Source organism: Oncorhynchus masou, chromosome 14, assembly GCF_036934945.1.
Source record: "Oncorhynchus masou masou isolate Uvic2021 chromosome 14, UVic_Omas_1.1, whole genome shotgun sequence".
Taxonomy (NCBI): domain Eukaryota; kingdom Metazoa; phylum Chordata; class Actinopteri; order Salmoniformes; family Salmonidae; genus Oncorhynchus; species Oncorhynchus masou.
Genome location: NC_088225.1, coordinates 16,222,836 through 16,247,383, shown reverse-complemented (window position 1 = coordinate 16,247,383; position 24,548 = coordinate 16,222,836). Strand labels below are relative to the sequence as shown.

The 24,548-nt window shown below is 42.5% G+C and overlaps 1 protein-coding gene across 3 annotated transcripts in view; it reads left to right on the top strand.

Moving 5' to 3' along the window:
- LOC135554375 (RNA binding protein fox-1 homolog 3-like) overlaps positions 1 to 24,548 on the top strand; it is a 460,460-nt gene that overhangs the window by 18,560 nt on the left and 417,352 nt on the right. For all 3 annotated transcript variants that reach the window (XM_064986655.1, XM_064986656.1, XM_064986653.1), the window contains exon 2: positions 18,990 to 19,119. The gene's annotated coding sequence lies outside the window, so the exon portion shown is untranslated. The remainder of the gene's footprint in view (positions 1 to 18,989; positions 19,120 to 24,548) is intronic.

Sequence of the window (24,548 nt, the reverse complement as noted above, 5' to 3'; positions counted from 1 at the left end):
ATAATCCTCCACAGGAAAGACAAGCACCACATCCCCTTCAACCAACCTTTCTTTTTCATTCTGAAGTGTCCACATTGATTTATCAGTATTCTATTTCTAGGTGCATAAAACGGTATTTGATTCATTGGAATTAACAATGACTCATGTGTAGCTAGCATCAGAGATATCAGAAGCTATATTAAAACTTCTTAGGGATGCAATCCTGTTAACGGGATCGATATGACAACAGCCAGTGAAAGTGCAGGGCGCCAAATTCAAACAACAGAAATCTCATAATTAAAATTCCTCAAGCATACAAGTATTTCACACCATTTTTAAGATACACTTCTTGTTAGTCCCACCACAGTATCCAATTTCAAAAAGGCTTTACAATGAAAGCACCACAAATGATTGTGTTAGGCCAGAGCCAAGTCACAGAAAAACACAGCCGTTTTTCCAGCCAAAGACAGGAGTCACAAAAAGCAGAAATAGAGATAAAATGACTCACTAACCTTTGATGATCTTCATCAGATGACACTCATAGGACTTCATGTTAAACAATACATATACATATGTTTTGTTCGATAAAGTTCATATTTATATCCAAAAACCTCAGTTTGCATTGGCAACATGTTCAGAAATGCCTCCAAAATATCCGGAGAAATTGCAGAGAGCCACATCAAATAACAGAAATTCTCACCATAAACTTTGATGAAAGATACATGTTTTACATAGAATTAAAGATAAACTTGTTCTTAATGCAAACGCTGTGTCAGATTTCAAAAAAGCTTTACGGAAGAAGCAAACCATGCAATAAATTGAGGTCGGCACTCAGAGCCCAATCAAGACAAAAATATATCCGCCATATTGTGCAGTCAACAGAAGTCAGAAATAACATTATAAATATTCACTTACCTTTGATGATCTTCATCAGAATGCACCCCCAGGAATTCCAGTTCCACACAAAATGTTTGATTTGGTAATGTCCATCATTTATGTCCAAATAGCTATTTTTGTTAGCGCGTTTGGTAAACAAATCCAAAGTCACGAAGTGCGTTCACTAAAAGCAGACGCAATGTCAAAAACTTCTGTAACAGTCAGTAGAAACATGTCAAACGATGTATTGAATCAATCTTTAGGATGTTTTTAACATAAATCTTCAATAATGTTCCAACCGGAGAATTCCTTTGTCTTCAGAAGTGTGATGGAACAGAGCTCGCAGCGCATGTTCAGGTCATGATAGACTCAATCCCCTCTCATTCGGCCCCACTTCACAGTAGAAGCTTCAGACAAGGTTCTAAAGACTATTGACATCTAGTGGAAGCATTAGCCATATCCCACTGTGTATTCGATAGGCAATGAGTTGAAAACCTACAAACCTCAGATTTCCCATTTCTTGGTTGGAATTTATTCTCAGGTTTTTGCCTGCCATATGAGTTCTTTTATACTCACAGACATCATTCAAACAGTTTTAGAAACTTCAGAGTGTTTTCTATCCAAATAATAATTCTAAATAATTCTATCCTAATAATAATATGCATATATTAGCAACTGGGACTGAGGAGCAGGCCGTTTACTCTGGGCACCTCTGGGCACCTTTTCATCCAAGCTACTCAATACTGCCCCTGCAGCCATAAGAAGTTCTGCTCTGAGAATCAGTCATATCAACTCCCCTAATATTTATAACACTGTATTTCTCCCACTGCATAAACACACTCACTTTTAACTGATGACATCGCTCATTAAAGTGGTAGCGACCCCTTTTAGTTAATGCTCAAGTCCCCTGCTCTGTCTCAGCCCACCCTCTTTAGAACCTGAGAAAACCAACAAACCCTCCACTGAATTGCTCTCCTTTCCCTATGTTCTAGAGCCACCCACTAGTAGAGAGTTGGTGGGTACAGTGGAGGAAGGGGGTATTGCCCACGCTATCCATGAGGGTTGGCAGCAGTCTGGGTAACGGGGTTGGCTTGTCATGCCTCTCTGCTGTCTCGGGTGTCATTTGATCGCAGCGGGGGTACTGGGGGTGTGCCGTGATCGGCAGGGATTAGGCAGACCGATACAGCGGATCACGGCTGTATCGGTGTCAGCCATGGAGGTAATCCCTGTGTGCCTGCCTCAGGACACTGCTGTGGCTCTGCCTGACTCTCTCTCTTCATATGGAGCTGTTTGTCTGGGTTTTGTTTAGTTGTGTACCACCTCTGCTGGCCTCCACAAGGTGGGCCCCATGTTCACTACATGGACACTGAGAGCCTGTCACTACGTAACCATATTATCTAAACACCATGTTAACAGGATCAATGCAGTGCACTGTCCCTTCACCCAGTATTGTGTCATCACTGAAAGGAATTATGATTCAATTCACCTATGACTGAAACATGGTGGTGGCAGCATCGTGCTGTGGGGATGTTTTTCAGCAGCAAGGACTAGGAGAATAGTCAGGATCAAGGCAAGGATGAACAGAGCAAAGTACAGGGTGGGGCGGCAGGGTAGCCTAGTGGTTAGAGCATTGGACTAGTAACCGAAAGCTTGCAAGTTCAAATCCCCGAGCTGACAAGGTACAAATGTGTCGTTCTGCCCCTGAACAGGCAGTTAACCCACTGTTCCTAGGCCGTCATTGAAAATAAGAATTTGTTCTTAACTGACTTGCCTATTAAAATAAAGGTTAAAAAAAAGAAAAAAAAGAAAAAAACAGAGAGATCCTTCATGGAAACATGCTCCAGAGCACTCAGACTGGGGCGGAGGTTCCCCTTCCAACAGGACAACAACCCTAAGCCACAGCCAAAACAACGTAGGAGTGGCTTCGGGACAAGTCTCTGAATGTCCTTGAGTGGCCCAGCTAGAGCCTGGACTTGAAGCTGATCAAACATCTTTGGAGAGACCTGAAAATCGCTGTGCATAAACACACTCCCCATCCAACCTGAGAGAGCTTGAGAGGATCTGCAGAGAGGAATGGGAGAAACTCCCCAAATACAGGTGTGCCAAGCTTGTAGCATCATACCCAAGAAGATTTGAGGCTGTAATCACTGCCAAAGGTGCTTCAACAAAGTACTGAGTAAGGGTCTGAATACTTATGTAGATGTAATATTTCAGTTTTAATACATTTGTAAAAATATATATTAGTTATTATGGGGTATTGTGTGGAGATTGATGAGTGGAAAAAACCAACAAATTTAATACATTAAACAAAATGGGGAAAATGTAAAGGAGTCTGAATACTTTCCGAAGGCACTGCAAATTGACTGATTTCCTTATATGAACTGTAACTCAGTAAAATCTTTGAAATTGTTGTATTTTGCGTTATATTTTTGTTCAGTGTAGATTCAGACATGTATACATCTTTGATGTACATACTGTTTATTTTGGTTTACAGCATGTAATTGATTCTCACTTAATCTGTCTTAATAGCATCAGTAATAATCTAAATGAATATTAAGATACTATTGATGCAATATATTGATTTGTTTAATAACGTATAGAGGCACTAGACATTTTCAGATGCATATTTTCAATATTTACAACTTGTTGCAGAGAAACATACACTTCCGTTCAGAAGTTTAGGGTAATCAAATTGATCAGAAATACAGTGTAGACCTTGTTAATGTTGTAAATGACTATTGCAGCTGGAAACAGCATATTTTTATTGGAATATCTACATAGGCTTACAGAGGCCCATTTATCAGCAACCATTACTCCTGTGTTCCAATGGGACGTTGTGTTAGCTAATCCAAGTTTATCATTTGGATAATTTGGGGCGGCAGGAAGCCAAGTGGGTAGAGTTTTGTATTAGTAACTGAAAGGTTGCAAGATTGAATCCCTGAGCTGACAAGGTAAAAATATGTCATTCTGCCCCTGAACAAGGCAGTTTAAACCACTGTTCCTAGGCCGTCATTGAAAATAGGAATTTGTTCTTACCTGACTTGCCTAGTTAAATAAAGGTAAGAAAAATATGTAAAAGGCTAATTGATCATTAGAAAATCATTTTTGCAATTATGTTAGCACAGCTGAAAACTGTTGCCCTGATAAACAAGCAATAAAACTGTCCTTCTTTAGACAAGTTGAGTATCTGGAGCATCAGCAGTTGTGGGTTTGATTACAGACTCAAAATGGCCAGAAACACATAATTTTCTCCTGAAACTCATCAGTTTATTCTTGTTCTGAGAAATGAAGGCTATTCCAAGGGAAGAAATTGCCAAGAAACTGAATATCTCATACAACGCTGCGTACTTCTCCCTTCACAGAACAGCGCAAACTGGCTCTAACCACAATAGAAAGAGGAGTGGGAGGCCCCGGTGCAAACTGAGCAAGAGACCAAGTACATTAGAGTGTCTAGTTTGAGAAACAGATGCCCCACAAGTCCTCAACTGGCAGCTTTATTAAATAGTACCCGCAAAACACCAGTCTTAAAGTCAACAGTGAAGAGGCAACTCTGGGAAGCTGGCCTTCTAGGCAGAGTTCCTCTGTCCAGTGTCTGTGTTCTTTTGCCCATCTTTTTTTACCCCCCTTTTCTCCCCAATTCCGTGGTATCCAACTGGAAGTAGTTACTATCTTGTCTCATCGCTACAACACCCGTACGGGCTCGGGAGAGGCGAAGGTCGAAAGCCATGTGTCCTCCAAAACACAACCCAACCCAACCCTTTCTTTTCTTTTTATTGTCCAATCTGAGGTATGGCTTTTTCTTTGCAACTCTGCCTAGAAGGCCAGCATCCCGGTGTCGCTTCTTCACTGTTGACATTGAGACTGGTGTTTTGCAGGTACTATTTAATGAAGCTGCCAGTTGAGGACTGTCTCTCAAACTAGACACTCTAATATACTTGTCCTCTTTCTCAGTTGTGCACCGGGGCCTTCCACTCCTCTTTCTATTCTGGTTAGGGCCAGTTTGCACTGTTCTGTGAAGGGAGAAGTACACAGCGTTGTACGAGATCTTCAGTTTCTTGGCAATTTTTCGCACGGAATAGCCTTCATTTTTCAGAATTAGAATAGACTGACGAGTTTCAGAAAAAAGTAGTTGTTTCTAGCCATTTTGAGCCTGTAATCGAACACACAAATGCTGATGCTCCTGATTCTCAACTAGTCTAAAGAAGGACAGTTTTATGGGCCTCTGTACGCATATGTAGATATTCCATAAAAAATCAGCCGTTTCCAGCTGCAATGGTCATTTACAACATTAACAATGTCTACACTGTATTTCTGATCAATTTTATGTTATTTTAATGGACAAAAAAAATGTGTTTTTATTTTAAAAAACAAGAACATTTCTAAGTGACCCTAAACTTTTGAACGGTAGTGTATATCACCTCCTCCGCTAAATCATTTTCTGCCAAAGAAAAAGGAAAAGGGAACATTTTCATCTATCACAATAGTGCAAGCCCAGACACAGTAAAGACAAACCAAGGAACATCCGGAAGCTCAGGGGAGCATTAAAAGTTTTCTGTAGTCCTTGGCGAAGTAATGTGGGATGACAGTGAGGGAGGATGGAGGGAGGGAGGGGTTGCTTCCTGGTGGCACCTGTTCACCCAGGCTGTGAGACAGAGCGGTGGCCTTCCGTCCAGGAGTGTGGCTTCCTTCCCCTTGGCACACTGGGTAATAGAGATCAGTAATTGGGAGCTATAAATCCTGGCTGCGGACAAGGTAGGTCAGAACAGGCTGATTACTTAGGCATTACAATAAATCTAAGTAAGCCTTGAATTGAAATATTTGGTGAGGTGGATTCTCATTATGGGGGTGAGTGCATGTATGCGTTTGTGTGGAGTGGTAGGGGCCAAGGTACTCCTCTCGTCCCCCTCCTATAATTACATTATGCAATGCTCCAATGCCCTCGACCACAAGTCTCGTAAACTTCGCAACAAATGTATTTTCCTCATCCCTGTAGTTTTATATGATTTTTGGGGGAATTGACAGAAAGCAACCGAGGGCCCTCCTGGAGTTCTAAAACCTTTCCAAAGAACCGGCTCTTCAGAGCATTAAGGATATCTCCGTATGTTGCACATTCACTGCAGGTCTAGTGCTAGAGCTCTGTAACGACTACTATTGCAACCTTCAACACAACAAAACTTCCCCCATCTGTTTATTATTTGTTTAATCTAAGCAAGAAGCCAAGTACATTTGAGTGTCTAGTTTGAGAAACAGACACCTCACAAGACCTCAACTGGCAGCTTCATTAAATAGTACCTGCAAGACACCAGTCTCAATGTCAACAGTGAAGAGGCAACTCCGGGATGCTGGCCTTCTAGGCAGAGTTCCTCTGTCCAGTGTCTGTGTTCCTTTGCCCATCTTCAACTTTTATTTTTATTTGCCAGCCTGAGATATGGCTTTATCTTTGCAACTCTGCCTAGAAGGCCAGCAACCTGGAGTCGCCTCTTCACTGTTGACGTTGAGACTGGTGTTTTGTGGGTACTATTTAATTAAGCAGCCAGTTGAGGACTTGTGAGGTGTCTGTTTCTCAAACTAGACACTCTAATGTACTTTTCCTCTTGCTCAGTTGTGCACCGGGGCCTTCAACTCCTCTTTCTATTCTGGTTAGAGCCAGTTTGCACTGTTCTGTGAAGGGAGTCGTACACAACGTTGTGCCAGATCTTCAGATTCTTGGCAATTTTGCACATGGAATAGCCTTCATTTCTCAGAACAAGAATAGACTGACGAGTTTCAGAAGAAAGTGTTTGTTTCTGGCCATTTTGAACCCACAAATGCTGATGCTCCAGATAATGTATATAAAAATATGTGTACACGCCTTGCAATTAGTGGTTTCGGCTATTTCAGCCACACTCGTTGCTGACAAGTTTATAAAATCAAGCACACAGCCATGCAATCTCTGCAGACAAACATTGGCAGTAGAATGGCCTTACTGAAGAGCACAGTGACTTTCAACGTGGCACTGTCATAAGATGCAACTTTTCCAACAAGACAAGTTCATCAAATTTCTGCCCTGCTAGAGCTGCCCCGGTCAACTACAAGTGCTGTTATTGTGAAGTGGAAACGTCTAGGAGCAACAACGGCTCAGACGAGAAGAGGTAGCCCACACAAGCTCACAGAATGGAACACTACTGTGTTCCAAACTGCCTCTGGAAGCAACGTCAGCACAATAACTGTTCGTCGGGAGCTTCATGAAATGGGTTTCCATGGCCTAGCAGCCGCACTCAAGTCTAAAATCACCATGTATCTATCAGTCTGACGGTATAATCTGGGTTCGGCATAGTGCCAACTGTAAAGTTTGGAGAAGGAGCAATAATGGTCTGAGGCTATTTTTCTTCATTCGGGCTAGGCCCCTTAGTTCCAGTGAATGGAAATCTTAACACTACAGCATAAAATGACATTCTAGACAATTCTGTGCTTCCAACTTTGTGGCAACAGTTTTTGGAATACCTCCATGTACAAAGCAAAGTTCATACAGAAATGGTTTGTCGAGATCGGTGTGGAAGAACTTGCCTGGCCTGCACAGAGCCCTGACCTCAACCCCATTGAACACCTTTGGGATGAATTGTAACCCCGACTGTGAGGCAGGCCTAATCTCCCAACATCAGTGCTCGACCTCACTAATGGTCTTTTGGCTGAATGGAAGCACATCCCCGCAGCAATGTTCCAACGTCTAGAGGAAAGATTGGAGGCTGTTATAGCAGCAAAGGGGGGGACCAACTCCATATTAATTCCCATGATTTTGGAATGAAATGTTTGACGAGCAGGTGTCTACATAGTTATGGTCATGTAATGTATGTTAAGTGAGGATGTATCTCTCATTGAACAAGCTTTCAAAGTGATGACCTTCTATTGAAAGTGAATTGAACGTTTAGTTGGTAAATATGCAACTTTCTGCCATGTTTCATTGGCGGGGTCTTTGAGTTTAATCCACTTCCAGCTCATAAGTGACTAGAGGGGACTATGGAAGGTGAATTAGGGAGCAGAGCCTGCAGTATTCTCAGCATTCTCTCCAGTTCAGAGTGTGACTTAGTGGATTAGAGGAACAGCCTCCTCTCTCAGCCTCCTGCGGCATGCTGTATGTGGCCTTTATTTTTCATGATACAACTGCATTGGAAGTGTATCGACTTGTCCATATTGGGAGTCCTTACGCCTAAAGGTTTTAGTTCTTAGTAACACTATATAACCTAGCATGCTTGGTCCTTTGATTTAAAGTCATCTATTTTTGTTTAAATGCTCACAAAAATCAGTAACTAGTATGCGCAATAGCTTTGCTGAATTACGAATAGCATTATCGGGCTCCCGAGTGGTGCTGCGGTCTAAGGTACTGCATCTCAGCGCTAGAGGCATCACTACAGACCCTGGTTCGATTCCAGGCTGTGTCACAACTGGCCGATATTGGGGGTCCCATAGGTAGGTGGACAATTGGCCCAGCATCGTCCAGGTTAGGGTTAGGCCGTGGTAGGCTGTAATTGTAAATAAGAATTTGTTCTTAACTGACTTGCCTAGTTAAATTTAAAAAATAAGAAAATAATAAGCAAATTCATCAAATGAATACACCAAACATTTGGTCCTCTATAAATAATATATGTACTGTATATAGGCTATATGACAAATGGATGGTGTGGTGTCGGTGCAAAGCCCTGCAGTGTGAAGTGTTGCCTCTCAGAGAAACACTCCGGCTAGCGTCATCCCTCTTCTCCTGAAACAGCATGCTACTCCACTTAGCAGCCTCCATTTGGGGTGGCAGAACAAACACTGTTTTAGCACTTTTATCTTAATGCACTGCACAACTCTGGAGCACTGAAGGCATGATTATTGTACAGAGACAAGAACGGCGTGCATTTAAAGCAAGGACTTATTTAAATAGAGACTTACTGCCAACCATGTGACACTCCTGCTTTTTCTTTTCCCCAGCCTCCTAGAGGGAGAATTAGTTTGTCTGTCTGTGCATTTCCTTAGCTTGTTTTCAATGGACTTATTCCGAAAGTCCCTTTTCTGTCACACTGATTCCGTGGATCCTTATCCTGAGTAAAATTGCAATGTTCTGCTGAATGTATTCATTGTAGAGTAGGGACTGTATCTTCCAGCTTATAGACTATCTGTTCATCCCTTCTGTCGGCTAGTTTGGCTCAGCACACAATTTCAAGGGGAGACATTTTGGGTGAAAATATGACACTAGGGTTTGATAGTGTGCATTTTGTTGAAATTGAAGAGGAGTGGCATATGGCCAGCATTGGCTCATGTCTCTCAGCAACAGGTGTGTAGGTGAGCCCCGGCAGACCACCGTAAAAGCCGATCTGGTGCCACGCCCGTCTAATGCGGTCTTTAGCATCTCTGATAAAATGCTCATCTCCAGCTGCTCCATGCATGCTGCTGGAAACCACAGCAACCCAGGCATGTTCCCACAGCTCCAGAGGCCATTGATTTAATGGTGGCACGGTGTCAATGGTGACCTCATCCACTGATGTCTGCACAGCTAATGCCCCAACATGTGACGTTGACACTCTACAAGACATACAGTGAGGGTGAGATGGATCGGCAGAGTGTGTCATATGTCTCTCTGTGGATGGTGGAGAATGATGGACACTCTACGTGAAGGCAGTGATGTCAGCAGAACTATTCTGAAATGTGTTGTGTTTTCCAAAAGACTTTGTCTGGGAAGTCTGTGTAGTCAGACAGAAATAGCTATAACAATCAGTCTTACCATGACATTCTAAATCATTTATATTTCGAAAAAACCTTTCAGACTATGCCATGTTTTGCTATTCAGACTATGAAAGATTCATTATCTATCAAATCAATCACCCACTAGTAATGTTAATGGCTTCAAGTGTTAGCAAAGTAACCGACCACAAACCACCCCAAAGGAGCTCAGAGTCTGTAGCTCATCAGCCCTCAATTTGGTGAGGAATGAGGGGCAAGAGAGGGAGAGAAAGACAGAGCGGGAGAAAAATGGAGGGAGAGAGAGAGGGGGAGAGCCACTGCCGCCCACCGCTGCCTGGCCCTGACACCTTGTGAAGAGCGCTCATTCATCACACGGCGTAGGGCTTGAGCCTCCGTAAATCACTGTGGATAAAGGACGCGCCGTAAAGAATGGAATTGTGAAGGTAAGGGTTTTAAATCCCCCTAGATGATCCGAGATAAACACAGAGAGACTTTTGACAGTCCCTCGTTACCGCCGCCAGCGAGAGGAGCTGTCACCGCTCCCCCCTCGCCTTTCATCTTGCGGTAACAGTCTGGCTGCTAATATCCTCAATTATCTCTGCAATATGTTGCTGGGAAAAAGGGAAAGTTCCGAAGGAAGCGTTCGCACAATTTAAAAGTTTTAATTTGACAGCTTGTGGTGTAATGATGGGTTCTGATGAGGGTAGGGGACCCCAGCCTACACCCATCCAGTGACAAATGATTGGGCTGTACCGGGGATGGTTAGTGGGTGTCAAGAGATGCTGGATCAGATGTCAAGAAGCCAAATACATGTTTCGCAGGATGATTTAAAAATCCTATTTACTCTCGGTGGAGAATGTGGGCAAGGTTTAATTATGGCAGGGCCATGACATTTCAACTGATGACAGTGGTGGTGGTAGACATGTCTGGGTATCTGTTTCTTCTCCTGCTCTAAGAGCCTGTTAACAGTTGTTTTGGAAAAGGAACATTAAATGTGTCTTTGTATAGAGTCAATCATAGACGTACTGAAGATGACAATAGTGACAATTTCACATGGGTTTTTCTCAATGTAATGGCCTTAGTTTGTTCTCAGTGGAGTACTTGTATTATATTTCATCTAACATACACAACTTTGGGGCAAAGCAGACAGGCACAGTTGAAGTCGGAAGTTTACATACACCTTAGCCAAACACATTAAAACTCAGTTTTTCACAATTCCTGACATTTAATCCAAGTAAAAATTCCCTGTCTCAGTTAGGCTCACCACTTTATTTTAAGAATGTGACATGTCAGAATAATAGGAGATAATTATTTATTTCAGCTTTTATTTATTTCATCACATTCCCTGTGGGTCAGAAGTTTACATACACTCAATTAGTATTTGGTAGCATTGCCTTTAAATTGTTTAACTTGGGTCAAACATTTCGGGTAGCCTTCAACAAGCCCCCCACAATAAGTTGGGTGAATTTTGACCCATTCCTCCTGACAGAGCTGGTGTAACTGAGTCAGGTTTGTAGGCCTCCTTGCTCGCCCACACTTTTTTAGTTCTGCCCACAAATTTTCTATAGGATTGAGGTCAAGGATTTATAGAATTGAGGTCAGCCTTTCAGGTTATGTCAATATAGGACTCATTTTACTGTGGATATAGATACTTTTGTACCTGTTTCCTACAGCATCTTCACATGGCTCAAGCCCTTTACTGTTGTTCTGAGATTGATTTGCACTTTTCGCACCGAAGTACGTTCATCTCTAGGAGACAGAATGCGTCTCCTTCCTGAGCGGTATGACGGCTGCGTGGTTCCATGGTGTTTATACTTGCGTACTATTGTTTGTACAGATGAACGTGGTACCTTCAGGCGTTTGTAAATTGCTCCCAAGGATGAACCAGACTTGTGGAGGTCTACAATTTTGTTTCTGAGGTCTTGGCTGATTTATTTTGATTTTCCCATGATGTCAAGCAGATACATCCACAGGTGCACCTCCAATTGACTCAAATTAGCCTATCAGAAGCTTGTAAAGCCATTGACACCATTTTTGGGACTTTTCCAAGCTGTTTAAAGGCACAGTCAACTTAGTGTATGTACATTTCTGACCCACTGGAATTGTGGTATAGTGAATTATAAGTGAAATAATCTGTCTGTAAACAATTTTTTGGGAAGAATGACTTGTGTCATGCACAAAGTAGATGTCCTAACCAACTTGCCAAAGTTATAGTTTGTTAACAAGAAATTTGTGGAGTGGTTGAAAAACTAGTTTTAATGACTCCAACCTAAGTGTATGTAATCTTTCGACTTCAACTGAATACTCACAATGTACTTATTGAACCTGAAATTCCATAATATTTAGCCACTCGTTGATATTGATATTCTTTGGAACCTGTATAACTAAATGGAGAGGAGTGAATTTGCATAGATAGGGCGTCCATCCGTCCGTCCGTCCGACTGATAACGACGGCGGAGTCACAGTGCATGATGGAGACACAGAGGGCATGCGACTGTCACATGAAGGTTGACTGGCTCATTAAAGGAAAGATCTCCCCCATGGCACCTAGTCAGGTAATTGTCTTTTTTCCCCTTCCATTTTTTCAATGCTGATATATATACATAGCTTCAGCTGGGGAGGATAAATCAATCATTTCAAGTGTCTTGGGTAATAAGTGAAAGTTATAAATCATGGGATTTGCTCTCAGGTTTATGAAATATTGGCTGTCGAGGTGGGATACATTATCCCCAGTCAGTTAGTCAGTCAGTGTTCCTGGACCGAAGCAGTCAGTCAGTCAGTGTTCCTGGACCGAGGCAGTCTGTTAGTCAGTCACTGTTCCTGGACCGAGGCAATCAAATCAAATTTTATTAGCCACATGCGCAGAATACAGCAGGTGTAGTAGACCTTACAGTGAAACGTTTACTTACAGGATCTAACCAACAATGCAGTTTTAAAAAATACGGATAAGAATAAGAAATAAAATTAGTTAAAGAGCAGCAGTAAAATAACAATAGCGAGACTATATACAGGAGTCTTATGGCTTGAGGGTAGAAGTCAGTCAGTGTTCCTGGACCGAGGTAGTGTCAGTCAATGCTCCTGGACCGAGGCAGGCAGACAGTCAGTGTTCCTGGACCGAGGCAGGCAGTCAGTCAGTGCTCCTAGACCGAGCCAGGCAGACAGTCAGTCAGTGCTCCTGGACCGAGGCAGCCAGTCAGTCAGTCAGTGTTCCTGGACCGAGGCAGGCAGACAGTCAGTCAGAGGTGCAGGTGTCAAAGCACATAGGCACGTATGCAATCTTTGGCTAATAAGAGGATCCATCTATAGAAGAAACGTTCACTCCATCAAGGGCTCTGTATGACGTGCAATTAGTCCTCACAATACAGATCTAGGATCTTAATTTGAGCCAGTTTGCTACAGCAAGAAAATAATCATGCAGCAACTGGACATTTTAATTATAATGTTGATTGTAATTATTTGAGATTTTTGTAGGGTTTCATACATTTTTGGTATGGGAAAATTTAGCCTGGAAATTCAAAGTGGAAATCACAAACTTCAGAAGCCTTTTTTAACCTCAAATACACTACATTTCCTTTATTCCAGGAAACATCTCCTGCAGCAGTGTGATCTCTTTAAGATCTTACATATGTATTAACATAGGGATCAGACCAGCGTTTTCATAGGGAGTATAACTCCATGTTCAACTTTGTTCACATCAAAGTACCAGTCTCAATCTTCCTACTGCTAGTGTAACTGCCTCCGGTTGTTGACTATTTCATGTGACTAGAATCAGTCCTAAGGCTGAACTTGATCGCTACAATGGTACACATATTTTATAGCTCGCATTAACAGGGTTCCCTTGATAGATAAAATAAGCAAATAGCTGGTTTGGTGATGGTGTGAAACCAGGATAACAAATGGGCCCTTTCTGATAACAACCCCCCTGTTAGACACCCTGGCATGAGAGACAGACGGAGAGATCGGTTGAGGAAAGAGGCAGAGCTGAAACAGCCCACTCTGCTCCCAGTGGAAAGCTCCATGCCCCACACAAGGAAGGATTGGGGAGATTTGTAATAGTCCTGCTGCTTTTGACAAAGTGACCCAGTGAGACCTTCATCCTCATTGCCTCCGTGAAAAGGGCATCGGCAGTCGAGCTGTAGCTGAGATAAGTGGGGATCTGTCGTTTTGGGCTGCTCTGTTATAAATGGCTGCCACCTCAATCACATGAGACAAGAGCGCTATCTCCCGTGACAACCTCTTTCTGACTTGACATGCAAAAATCTAATTGATACAAGGAGAGGGGAGGAGAAGGGGAGAGAGATTGAGGAGATATGGCTTTGGGGGAAAAAAATTCTTTACATCGAAGTTGAAAAGCTGTCTGTGGCAGGAAGAGACAATTTTCTATCTGCACAGGGACCACAGATGGAACATGTAGGCTGTTGTACCACCCACTGTACAAATTCCATGACAATACCTGCATGCTGACAGTACCATAGCCTTTGGATATCATTTACAGGGTCATAAATTCATGCGTTTTGAATACCATAAGCCATTATAAGAGTTGCTGTTTTTCACCACTTAGTGACCTGCGTGTGCTGTGGGTACGGCAGAAGAGGCTCATATTCTAGGATGAGGGTAAGAGATTATACAACCTTGACTGTGTGTTTTATGTGGGTGTTGCTATGGACAAGCGCAGTACTTTGTTGATCAGAGTGTGTCTGAAATAGCAGAGTTGGTTGACAGAGGAGGTTGGCTGAGGAGATAGAGGAGTGTGGGTTGAAAAGATCCATATATCTGTTCTTTTATCTCTCTCTGTGGCTTTCACTTAATAATATACTTATTGGGACTTTTCTACTGCCTAAATATTAACTTTTTTCTTATCGAGTCCAATCTTGCCGAGTTAGATGAGCAAGTTGGTCATACAATGCTTGTGTTTTCGACCACTTTTGAGTTCTCAACCACTTTTGAGTTGAAGTAGCTTTCTTTGTGCCGTTTTGGAAATTGGAAATACTGTTTAACGTCTCTTATTAAACAAACATACAAAATGAAAGCATTCCCTCTTGAACATACCAAGTGATTAAACTTAATATCTTTGAAATCTACACAGCTTAATCTTGTACAAAGATACACTGACTGCTGGCAAAGACCTAGAAGACCAAAGTGTGAAGAAAGCGATCAGCAGGATAAAAGTGAGTGTGAGAAACTCAGAGAAAAATGAGTACATGTGGTGAAGGGCGTATGATAGAGGTCAAACCCAGCCCCATGTGCACCTGGTCCCCCTAGCGAGGCCATTTGCCGTCACCTCCACTGCTGCTCTACACCACCAAGACACCCCTCTCTGCATTCAATCCATTCAGGAAACACTGTGCCCTTCCCACCAACATCCTGATGTTTGATTCATTCTCCAAAACCCGGAGGACACTCATAACAAAAACAGGAAAAAGGGAGGAGAGAAAAGGAAAGAGAAAAAAATAAATTAGAAAAAGACTGAAACGTCAGATTTGTAATTCCCATTTGTGGACGTGAATGAGGGGCCCAACACAGAACAACAGAGAATACGTGGTTTCATGGGGCCAAAGGACAAAGAGGAGAAAACAAACAAATCAAGAACTGCTCCACCCCACCGCCAACCCTCCTCTCCTTTGCCTCTTTTGTTTGACTCAAGGTTTGTGGAGTGGATGGGGCCTGGAGATGCCTGCGGGGGGTGGGGGGTTGCTTTGCTCGGCACCTCTCAACGTGCTCTCTCTTAATCAGAGGTTGATTAAGCACACTTTGAGAAGCATGGATTATGGGGCTCCCCTCGGACCAAGCTAAATTGGTCGGAAGGGAAGGAAGGCAGAGCGTGTATCGCAGCCAGGGGAACTTTTGATGTGTCAGTCAGTGCGTCTGGCATGGTTTGCTTTTATTGACCTCCCCAGCCTTGATTTGTGACAGATCCCCCGGTGCTGGGGTGAGAAAGGAAGGGAGGGTGGGGTGGGGAAGGTAAAAAAATATTGAGCTGCTGTGCAAGAAAAGAATCCCCCAAATTCTGCTGACCCAATGGAATGGTCCCAAACGTAGCACGGCGTGCACTGCATAAAAAACATCAACAAAGCATCAGCAGCCGAGCAAAACGATTGGCTTGATTGAAACTAAAGACATTTCCCACCGAGCCCCTACGTTTTGAATCAGAGAACACAATGTAAACAGCAGGTTTCACTCACAGATATTGTATCTCATCTACAGTTAATGTGTTGAAGAAAGTGCCTTTGCATAGGTTTCAACGTCCGTACCCATTTCTAGACAGCGTGTGCCGTTTATGGATTCATGGATACTAGTAGTATGATGCTTTCTTCCCGTGTGCTGTGCTCTGACTGGTTTGTAACCCCTTCAGAAAGGGTAGGCATTATTCATGTTGTGCTGGTAGCAGCACTGTTAATGTAATGAGTCAGGTTGTTAATGTGATCTCGCCTCAGACACAAAGGGTCAACCTGAGACCCTGACTGACGCAGACAGAGGCCTCTGCGCCCTACATAACAACGATGGGACGTGTCATAGCTGATTTATATTGCCTTTGAACCTGCCAATAGTAAGACCTTGTGGGCTTGCCTTTAAAAGAAGCCTGCAAAAGAGAGCACTGGCAGCCAGGGAGATAACATGAACGCTGTGTTCCCACCTATTGAAAGCCTGGCGCGGTACAGCGGAAGGCTTTTAAAGGCATCCATGTAATCTAAACGTGTCATTTCTCTCACACAGCACAGCACAGCGCTGGGATGCATTGATATCAGATAGCCCTGAGATGAATCTGACTTGACCTGTGAACATCAGAGTGGATGGCTTCTGCATCGCTACACAGGCATGAGAGGAATCAGCAATGGGTTCTAGGAGATAGGCATCGACACAAATTCAACTAGGCACAACACACCATTTTCGATAGCATACTGTAGGTACAGAACATATAGATTTAATAATAACGAGATACGCATTAATGTCATTTCAAACTGTCAAGTCTCTCCAGACAGGATGTCAACCAGTCTGCTTATCATTTTGCCACCATTTTATTTACATCACAGAACATAGCTGCACAAACACCCTATCCATCCCTGAACACAACGCCATGGTAACTGGAGGAGGGAGATGCACTGTGTGTTTTTGAAGCAGCCTTATTAACTCAACCCACTTGCCCATGTAATTAAAGTTTGCTTACAGTGCAGGTAATATTCAATATGTAACCTGCGAAGGCACACAGTAATTATGTGGGGCGTGACTGACAGAGATCAGGCAAAACAAACAAAGCGGGCCACAGCCATCAGTCAAGTCAGTGTTGGGCCAGGTTAATAAGCATGCTCCTGCAGCTCCGTTAGATGAAGTCTGGGACTCATTCCTAGCTAATCCAATTACAGTTTGATTTTAAGGAGCTTTTTTACAACGTCACTGTCACAGACCATTTAAAATAGTCCCACTCCGGACCTTTATGAAGCTATCCCAAGTGGACAGTATTAACAAGGTAAAGAAAGTCCTTCACGAGAACTCAACAAAACCTTGAGAGGAACCAGACTCATTGACATGGGCAAATACCAAATTAGAGAACATTTGACTTATCTGGCCAGTGCAAATTGTGACTATATTAGAGTTGGATGGGTACAGTCCAGCTCTCTGTCCCGGGGTCTGGGAGGCAGACAGGACAAATCTGTGTTTATTGGGAGAATCCCACATGTAGTGGAGTGGACCTGTGATCGATTGGGATCTGAAGTGGCTTAGCTGTGCCTCTGTGTGTCAATAGCGTCACCTTCTCCCTCACCTCTCTGATAAACCGTAGGCTCCTGCTCCACATATACCCCAGGCTGTGGACACACAAACTGTCTCTATGCTGAGCCATCCCTGAGTCATCCCAGTCTCTAAATGCACCAAATGCAGGAGCCCAGACTCTGAGGGGTTAAGTGTTGAATTGAGGAGACATTAGAATGCACTTCACAGCACCCTGGCACGGTAGATTGAAACAAGGATTTAATTGGCTCCATATCAGGGTTAGATAGTGCCGTTGTTGACTTTGACAGAAAAACAAGGTGACTGATATTATGGAGATAAGCAAAAATCCCAACTCAATCACATCAATACGTTTCTAAGGCGCGTACAGGTGGCTCGCCTTGCAACCAATGACAGTGGCGCTCGCTGAAAAGATAGGCATCGGAGGTTGTGTCTTGTGTCTGCATTGTCACACGTCTATTGCTGTGTGTGTGCATGTCAATTTCTCTGACAATCATCACAGTGTAGTTGTTTCAACATGATCTTGGCACAGAGGTCATGGTATTCAAAGGCATTTCAGTTGCTCTAGTTCCTGCTTCCTCACAGAGCATTACAGGAAGCCCCATCAAAAGGGTCACCTTTGAGCAGTGCTTTATGGGTATTTGTTTCATAAGCGACTGTATTACTTCACCCATACACTATAACTGTGAAAGCTGTTAGGATGTAATTCCACACACATGTATCCATGAAATTTTACTCGTTGAGGTATTAATTTAAAAAAATGTTTTAATCTATTTTCTTTAAGAGGACCCATTTCTAGGGGATTTGACCTAACAATGGAAGGCCTAAACACTTAGTGGCAGCAGGACATGTGCATTACAGGTGAAGCCCTTTCTTTGTGTGGCGAAACCTCAGACTGGGTGAACACACTGGTGTTGACACTGTCTCTCTTTGTCTAAGCCCATTATCTTGTGCCCCGCAGTTTGCTTCATTCATTCCAAAATGCCACTCTTCGCATATGAGAGCATATCAGTCTCCATGGAAACTCATTTTACCAATACTTTGTCGGCACCAAATGACCCTGCTCTCATACTTACCATCACAGCTCTTTGCATGGAGGTGGCCTGTTTTCATTTGGAGATGAAACATTTTAAGGCAAATGTAGCCCCCCGCTGGCTTGCTAGCTGTGATACTGAATTCTGAGGTGGAGCATGTAGAAAGGCCAATGTGATGTATTCATAACCATTTCCAGAGGTTTTCAGAAAGAATGCTCACTGAACTGTTTCTATTGAGGACATTTTGTTGGTCACATACCTTCCATTCAATCTGTCAGATGGCTTGACTTACAAATCATCTTCTGTTAAAGTGTTGTGGACATGTGGAATCTCACTGTACTCTAATCACATATCTAAATTTAATATCATACCCATAACCACCTCAGCAAGTTACCTCACTGATTTGTTTAACTGCTGAAATGCTTAACATTGCCAAATGTTCAATGTTTTTCATAAATTAGTTTTTTACATTTTAATGATAGACAACCACAGATGGCAGTAGCACAGTGCACGGACATAATATGTACATCTGTATGCTCTATTTTTACGCTACTATCCTTAGCTATTTCTGTAGTTATGTATTGACCAGGATCCGTTTCAGGAAGTATTGGCTGTGGATCAATGAGGCCACAGGATTCTCTTTGGAATATTTACACTTGTGTCTTTCTCTGCAAGGCCCACAGATAATTGGTTGAAGGGAGAGTCCAGGAAGGTCAGCCAAGAAAGCAGCCGTAGGTGCCAGCGTGAAATCTACAGCAACTACAATTACTTCAACAGTGAGCGGCTGGAACAAGGTGAATGACAGGTAGGAAATAATTCATATGAATTACCTGCTGTATTATGAATAACCACCTGCTGAGAGGACATCACACGGTCAGTTATAAGCCAAATTGGTTTTCAATAGTCCTTTTTTTGTCATTTGTTGGCAATTACCCTAGTTCTCGTGATAATATAGTCACAAATGAACCTCCGAGAACAATTCTTCCTTATGGCTTTTTGGGAGGGACAAGGTTGAAGTTGGCATGCAAGTGATCACACCATTATAGTTTGGTTACTACTCTTTCCTCTGATATTTTTTTTACTTATTCTATTGAAGCTGATGCTTACCTTTTTCCAAGCCAGCTTTCTCCTATTAATAATTAATTATAAATTAACCAAAAAAACATGCAGTATATAGCTTACATTTGACACTTGACTGTGACACACACGACTACTGTAAGTTATTCTATAAGAAATCCTCCCATCCCAGAGATCACTTATCACCTTCCGTTTTTTGAGGCGGTAAATATCTGACCTTGCAGTGCAGAGACATAAAGTCTGTCACTCAAACAATTATGACTTCTTTGTTTCCCTCTGGATATCATTCTCGAGAGGAGACTCAAGCAGTCTGAGTACTTAAACCTGGTGAGTCAGTGCTCCTAGTGGAATGGTTGTCTCTCCCCACCTCCAAATCCTAGACTGGTTGCCTCAGGATACAGAGGATGGGGAGAAAAAGCCTAATTGGTGCTGAATGAAGTGTGGACCATTAATGGATGGCAATAATATATTATATATATTATATTATATTATATTATTATTATATTATTATTATATTAATAATAGTTGAGATTTTACGACTCCCTCCACATTAGGCCTTTAAGAGACTTTCACCTGTAGAAAAGGACACCTCGTACTTTCTGCTATCTCTTCCTGTCAAGGTGTTACAGTGTATGATAAAGGACAAGAGGGAGGACACCTCCGATAAGGCCATGACAAACAGCAACACCTGATGTAAAGCTGTGGTGTATGTATTACCCAGATAGTTGGAAGCTGAACAGTATCATTCATGAAGGACAACCTATTCCAAGCCATTTATAATTCCTTTGTGGTTGCTATGACTGCCAGTGGTGAACAGCAGGGGGTGGAACATGGAATGGCTAGCTGGTGTAATATAGTCACATATGTGGTCTCACGTCCCCTTGCACGGTGTTGACCACAACATTCGGTGCTATCAGACCTTTTCTACTGGAAAATGATGAAGGCTCCACACTGTTTGCATTTCAGTTGATGAGGAAATGTCAGAGCATTTCAAAGAAGGCTTCTGTTTACCCATGTTTAATAACCCTCAGCATAGGAAAGCCTTTGAAACTCTTACCATGTCCAGAGACATTGCATGATCGTGTTGGAATCTAGAAGAGAAAAGATTTAAGAAAATAGAATACTTTGATGAATGTGTTCTGTGTTATAAAACAATTTGGGGAACATCTTTGGTGCAACACTAGATGACATAAAAGGGTCTCAGAGCTACAGTAAAAAGTCTATAGTAGCTAGAAACAGTGTTGAAAAATCTCTTAACATTAGGGAAACAACGCAACACATAAGGAATTGTTGATTCAACAAAGGTAAAAACCATCATTACAATACAATATTATTTCAAAGTCTGGGGTTAAATTATTGAATTGCAATTTCTCGCTTGATAAATATCAATTTGAGACAGACAGGGCACATTTGCTTGGGAGTATAATATTTTTCTATGTCAACTAGAAGTCCTTTTAAATCAGAGGATCCAAGTATTTTCGCCTCATTTGATCAATGTATTTCATTTGAATCCTATCATTTCTCATGCACCACCATTCACAGTGAAATTTCACTCTATGGTCATTTTTCTGTGTGAACTGGAGATCAGAGATGGTTGATTGTGGAGGACCCTTGTCCAGACATATTTCACAGTGTCCTCTGAAGGAGTAACTCCAGCACCCTGTAAGGTGACTTCTCATTATACTTCAACTTCATGTTATTAACTTCTTGTTAACAATGCAGGATGGATAGCAGCAGTGGCACCCCGAGGGCCCTGGCTAATGTCTCCTGTAGTATGTCGAGTGCCACAAGCCTATATATCTCACTTCTCAATTAGAAATGTCTGGAAAGGGAAATTAACATAGGCTGCATCATGAAATGCCTGACAACAGAGCTGATACAATTACAATAGAGTGATTAAAAAATATGAAAAAGGTGATGTATTACATTGATCATAAATGCATTCCCAATTAATTTAGTTGAACAGTACGTTATAATGTTGTAGTTAAAATATGTCCTATTAGTGTTTGGCTCATGCATGCATAAGAATTAATTATTGAATAATTGTTAGTGTATTTCAACAGTGGCAAGGCTGTGAAGGATGATGTATTTTCTTCAGTGGCTGTCCAGAGATAGGGCTTAATTACAGTGGATTGCCTTATCTCCTCGCTTTAATCCGCTTTTTGGAGTCTCCCCCGCCCGCTCACACCATCTAGTCGATATCATCAGACCGCTGGCACAGCCACAGAGAGAAAGTGATCCCCATTTCTCCGTCACATTAAGGGTCATTCATGGAGTCTCCGCCTCAGCCCTGACTTAGAGCACGATGTGGAAGAGCTAAGAAGAATGGTCTGTATAGAATATGACCCTCATATATCAGGTCAGAGCTCCCTGGCACATACACACTAGTATACTCTTTGTCAACGGATTAGACTTCAACAACAACTATAACGCTATCAGAAAATTGTCTCAGTTCTTTGCCAAAAGCAGTTTTTATGGACATGGCCTCCACTAGCTGTGATGTTTTAAAGGTGTGTTTATATTCGGATGCTTTCCAGTAGTGCTTTACTTCCATATTGCCAAAAATGGTTTGTCAGTTGGATTAGGACTATGATAAAAGAGGCAATGTTGTTGAAATTGCTCTGTTTTCTTCATTTACATGTAATTCAATCAATCCATTGAAACAGCGGGGGGTGACACGGCTAAATTCTGTACACCGAATACAACATGCCAACTGCTGATCTTGTAGTGATGGTAATAGCACTGTCAAGTTTGACAATTCCGAGAAAGCAATACTGTTATTCCCCATATTCATTTTTCTAAATCTAATTTTACTTTCATTTCTTCACCAACACAGAGCTGTCAAGCTGAACATGTAATTCAATGAGCGTCAGCCGTTGGCTTGATCATTTCTTCATTTTATTTTTAATGGTGCATATACCATTCAAAATTACTTCAGTTTGAGGATACGTAAATCATTTGGTGCTTCTACTGGACTTGACTGTGGTTTGCAGTAATCTGAGGCTGTGTCCAGGCTATATTCATCCAGTGTTATGTATGCCAGTGTTGTGTAGTCTCCCTAAAGGCTTGGGGGAGAGGGGAACATTTGATCGGAGAGTGATGTGTACTGCAATGCCTGAGACTATGGCCCTCTTTATTCAGAGTTGCGGCCGAAATGGGCTGTCAAAATGGAGGAAATTGAAACCAGTCAATATTGCACATCTCAGGCTGCTGAGGCATTGTGAGAACAGCCTATCTTAAATTGCCAACAGCAGTCAAAGCCAGAGCAGATATCAACACAAGGGCACACACACACACACACACACACACACACACACACACACACACACACACACACACACACACACACACACACACACACACACACACACACACACACACACACACACACACACACACACACACACACACACACACACACAAAGCCCTCCCCCACCCCCAATGCTAAATGCCTCATATCTGTTGGAACCACAGAGAATGGCATCTGAAAAACATGCTTAAGCCAAGGTCGTTCCTTCCTATGTTAGAAAGAAACAGCAAAATAATGCCTGCATCTGTCTGGCAGTCATCAAGTCCCTTGGACCAATCACTCTGTGAGTGCTGAGATCATTTTAATGAGAGGAGGTGAGTAGTGGTTTCTCCTCTCAGCTTTCATCCCTCAGTGGAGCACTATGAAAAGAGCTTTCCAGGCAAACAGTTTGCTGTTCTCAGGATTTGGAGAAACCTTTTTAATCCCCACCACCTTGTTAAATAGCGGGATTTGAAGCCTGTTTCTTAATCAAGTCTCAGTACAAATAAGATCATCTCCCGTCTTTCTCAGCCTTTCCCTGTGCGGAGTGGGAATTATAGGTGTTCTAGTGGTACTTGTGTTGGTTGTTTTATCTGAGACGTTTGAACAACACTTCAGCTGTTTCCAAGCAGGCGGCGGTACACTACAGTAATTTTCATCAGCTCGCTTGTTCAGGTAATGTTCCTCCAGGAACACTGATCTCAGGGCTTATCTTGTTAAGAGCCCCCTGCCATCTTAAAGAAATGACTGGCTGGCGGAGACTGGGCCCAGCTTTTAGGAACCTTATTGGGGATGGGAGAATGACACTAATTAGACTCATTGACGTGTTTAAAAATCAAGCTCGGTACATTCACTTGTTTGAATTTGCTTGTTTGAATCAAAAGCTGGATTGGTGCTCAATTGCAGAGTATAAAGAATAATCTTCTAGTTTGAAATGACATAGAGAATCAACAAAAATGTGTCATAATATTAGGTATATCGAAAACACTTTGGATGGAATTGTATCATGACACAATGCATTTCAAAGCACATAAAAAGTAAACAATATATTTACCTGCACAGGGACACAATAGGAAGCAGCTTCTGAGATGCAGCTTCTGAGATGGGTAGGCACAATGTTGTTTACACCTGCAATACAGTGTAGACATAAGACAAAACAGTAGAGTGAAGAGGAAGCACTCCCCCATCAAAATCAATGGGGCCGCAGTGGAGCGAGTCAAAAGCTTCAAAGGTTCCTTGGCATGCACATCACTGATGACCTGAAATGCTGCCATCACCTTGGGGAAGAAGGCGCAACACTGCCACTTCAACCTCACGCAGTTGAAGAAATTCTGCATGGCCCCTAAGACCCTCACAAACTTCTATAGATGCACCATTGAGTGCATTCTGTCAGGCTGCAGCACCTCCTGGTACGGCAACTGTAACGCCCTCAACCGCATCACCGAGGGCACACTGCCTTCCCTCCAGAACATTTATAGCACTCAGTGTCAAAGGAAGGCCAAGAAGATCAGCAAGGACCTCAACCATCCGAGCCACGGTCTGTTTACTATGCTACCATCTAGCTGACAGAGACTGTACAGGTTTATCAGAGCCGGGACCAAGACACTGAGAAACAGCTTCTATCACGAGGCCATCAGACTGTTGAACAGCCATCACTAGCCAGATACCTGCCCGGTTCTCAGCCCTGATCCTTGAGACTAATGCCCCATATATGTATATTCAGAAAGTTTTCAGACCCCTTGACTTTTTCCATATTTTGTTACGTTACAGCCTTATTCTAAAATGGATAAAATATTTTTTTCCTCATCAAACTACCCCCTAATGACAAAGCAAAACCAGGTTTTAGAAATGTCTGCAAATGTTTGCAA